At 33.7% G+C, this 3839-nt stretch overlaps 1 pseudogene; it reads left to right on the top strand.

Annotated features, from left to right (window-relative positions):
• The first annotated feature begins 2053 nt into the window (after positions 1-2053).
• LOC115213597 lies at positions 2054-2154 on the top strand (annotated as a pseudogene).
• The last annotated feature ends 1685 nt before the right edge of the window (positions 2155-3839 follow it).

Here is a 3839-nt window from a genome sequence, read left to right as displayed (position 1 = left end):
TAAATGTAACCAACCCATTCTTATAAACACAAAGTATTTATCTAATTCGCTGTGTGAACGTATGTGCGCCAAACAACGCCTGTGCTACACTTATAAATTTGTGCAAGCTTGTACGAGTGAATGTACGTGCACCATACAACCTAAGCGAGGGCGTTTATACATGTATATCTTCTAAAGGTTACATTTGATATTTTTATTTCTATTTGTATGTGTTTCTCTTTGCATCTGACTTTTATTGATCTTCTATATGTATTCCTTAATTTGCTGCTTTTCTATACACATGCCGAAAGGAAAACTTGCAGAACAGACGTTATTTTAACGAGATACATCATGTAATCAACAGAAGAGACACATCTACACCGACGGATACTCCTAAACCAATTGCTCAGTATCCCACCCGTGAGGTTTCGGTGCTAGATGGGTCGAAACAATTCTAGTGATCTATAACCTTTCTCGTATCTACCATCTTCACGTCTCTCTCATTTTTCAAATACCAAACAAACACTACGAAAGTGAACGTGTTTTACCGGTAAGCTCTTAAGTGTATACCATTTGATTTATTATTTAATAATAATAATAATGATGAGGATGATGATTATAATAATAATATTAATATTAATAGTATATATATATATATATATATAGTATTTTCATACTAAAATATCTCGTATCTCTTTGTGACATGTTTTAAATGTTTTGGATCTTGTGTCTAATAAAGTAAAAAATTATTATTGTTGTTGCTATTTTCGTTGTTTCCGTATATTGATTCTTTGATTCACTCGAGCTATTCCAAATCTCGCTCAGAGACCTCAAGTTACAGCAAGTTGAAGTTTTATTGCAGATTAGCATCGATATTTTTGTTGGGAAAGGAGACGATTAGGGAACTAAGCATCTGTTAAATTTGTAATATTCTCGATTTTGAAACACTTTATGAGAATCAAGTATTCTCAAACTGATAATGTTTTTCTTAGGACTGGGCAACTCTCAAGAGGACAATTTATTTGAGTTCTGAAACGTTAAGATGTCTAGCTAACCGGCTTAGCGGTTAAGAGTGCCATTTCTTTTTTATCACTAAAGCTTTGATGATTACGGATACAATTGTCGATTTTGATGGAACATTTATGAAACTTCTGTTTCAAGGTCCTTGTATTTGCTTTTACAAATATTTGTACAAAATTGTTGCAGTCTGTTAGGGTTTAAATGCCTATGAACAGATATGTTTTGTCGGGACTCCACTGTCCGAAGGTATAATTTATTCAAATTTCAAAAGCAATCGACAAAAGTGGTAAAGGAAAGCTAAAGCTACAAACATGCCATAAAACTCTTGCATAATGTTTTTCTCAGAATTCAGATAATATTGGACGTGGGAGATATAAGCGTGCTGAAGTGGAGAATGAAGATATTACAGTTCTATGGGGCTTAACTGTTCACACTGATCGAACTATTTCGCCAATAGACCGGATTTTGTTATCGGAGGTAGGATAGTCAGTTGTTTCTCTGGTTGTGAAACAAATTATGCGCTGGAAACTGTTAACACACTTTAGTTTTACAGTATCGTCGAGTTAGGAAATTTGAGTTTAGTCTAATTAACTTTGGTTTATTGTAGCAACAGAAGCAACATCAGTAGTAGTAGAAGTAATAGTAGTGGCAGCAGCAGCAGCAGCAGCAGTAGTAGTAGTAGTAGTACTAGTAGTAGTAGTATTAGTATTAGTAGTAGTAGTAGTAGTAGTAGTAGTAGTAGTAGTAGTAGTAGTCAAATATTTTCAACTACCTTCAAGTATAATTATACATGTTTTCTTACTGATATGATTTTAATATTCATTTTTCAGCTAAAGGCGTCAAGATGGCAGAATCGTTAGCACAACAGACAAAATGCTTACAGGTATTTCGTCTGGCGTTACGTTCAGAGTTCAAATTCCGCCGAAGTCAACTTCGCCTCTCATCCTTTCGATGTCGATAAAAGAAGTACCAGTTGGAACACTTGCGTCGATGTAATCGACTCGACTCCTTCCTCGAAATTTCTGGCCTTGTGCCAAATCTGAAATCAATATTTATTTTTCAGCAGAGCATATTCTGGAATCGGAAGGATTCAGAGCAGATTAGCATAGCCCTTGCACAAAGATGATGCAAATTCGTGAAGTGTCCCATATTTCATTAAGACGGCGACCTAACAGACTCTTTAGCACGCTGAACACAATGCTTGGCGGCATTTTGTTCGTCTTCATGATCTGAGTCTAAACTCCGCTGATGTCGGCTTTTCCTCTAATATTTCGGAATCGATAAAATAGTACCAGTTTAACACGGGGTGGGGGTCAACTTAATTGACTTTCCTGCTGTTCAGAAACTGTTTGCGTTGTGTCAAAATTTGAAACCAATATTCATTCTTCAGTCTAAGATTATTAAACTTGTGATTGAGCAGACATATATTAAGGGTACATAGGTCCACATTATAGAATGCATATTTTTTGTTACGCATTTAGGTCAGTAGGATGTGATTTGAAGAAGATTTGACTGCTAATTCTAGCAAGTCTAGAGTCTGCATAGAGACACTCACCGAAACACTGTTGAAGTAATTGTTTTATTGCTATTGTTTAGCATCTAGTTAGCAGACTTGTGGTCAAAGGCACTCCAGTTATGACCATCCTGTCGTTTTCTCATGTTTAGGGAACTTAAAATATCATTCTCCAGTATGTACTTATCTAAAATGAACCAAAGTAAATTTGACTGCTATATCTAACAAATGGAATGACCATGTAGCCTCCCTCATTGGTTCTTCTAAAGTCGTTTAACGGTTAAATGATTAAATTTTAACCCAATATTTATGACAATTTAATAGAAATCTAAAGCATTTTATTAATCATATTAAGATCGAAGAATGATTGAATAAAAGCCAGAACAAAAATTAAATTGTATTAGTATAAAACACCATTCCTTAATTACCTTAAACTTACATCTTTGTAATTTGGCATCTGAATTTGATTTTACATAATGCATTCATTTAATTGGGAATACAATTAACATTGCTAACAGAAAGATTTTGAGTCTTTTGTTCAAAATGTTAATTACATGCTGTTATGCCACAACAAATTTATTGAATAATTCAGATGAGTTTGAAAAACAAATCAAAACATAAAAATCAGTGGATATTTTAGTGTTCACATATTTAAAGCAAGTAATATTAAAATACTAACTAGAAATAATTATATGATGGGAGAAGAAAGAAAGAAACTTTCATTCATCTTTAAAGTACGCAAGTAATCTCCTATGGATGTTTTTTGGCCTAATTCTAACCTCAGCAGCTTAATATAGCCCCAGAGAATGAATTATGCTAGAAATTCTGATCCAATTTTTAATTAATAAAGCATTCTAACATAGTGTGCGCTGCTATTTTAAGAATCTAATTTACCGTTAGAAGAAAAAATGAACAGATTGAAAGGTTGTTTGTATTGAAAAAAAAAAACCAAAGAATCTAACTTAAATAATCATACGTCGAAATGATGGCTAATTACGGGTACTAATTATCAGATGTTTTAAGTGTGAAGTAGATTTTCTACTGTGAGAAGAACGCATCTATAAGAACAACATCGAGACACACTTATCTAATTCAGGATTTATCGTAATGAGTCATCTCGAGACTAGGATAGTAGAGTAGGATTGGGTTGTTAGAAAAATTCTTTCGTTGCTTTCTACTTAGGATTCCATCATCCGAAGGTAAGGATTTATTCAAATTTCAAAACCCGTCAACAAAACTTGTAAAAGCTGGCAACATCATTCCCCACAAAAAACCCCATGAAACACTTGCATAATACTTAAATTCAAATAGCATTGAAAATTGATAT

This window comes from Octopus sinensis, linkage group LG6 (assembly GCF_006345805.1).
Source record: "Octopus sinensis linkage group LG6, ASM634580v1, whole genome shotgun sequence".
Taxonomy (NCBI): Eukaryota; Metazoa; Mollusca; class Cephalopoda; order Octopoda; family Octopodidae; genus Octopus; species Octopus sinensis.
Note: the sequence above shows the minus strand (reverse complement) of the source record. Positions and strands in the feature narration are given on the sequence as shown.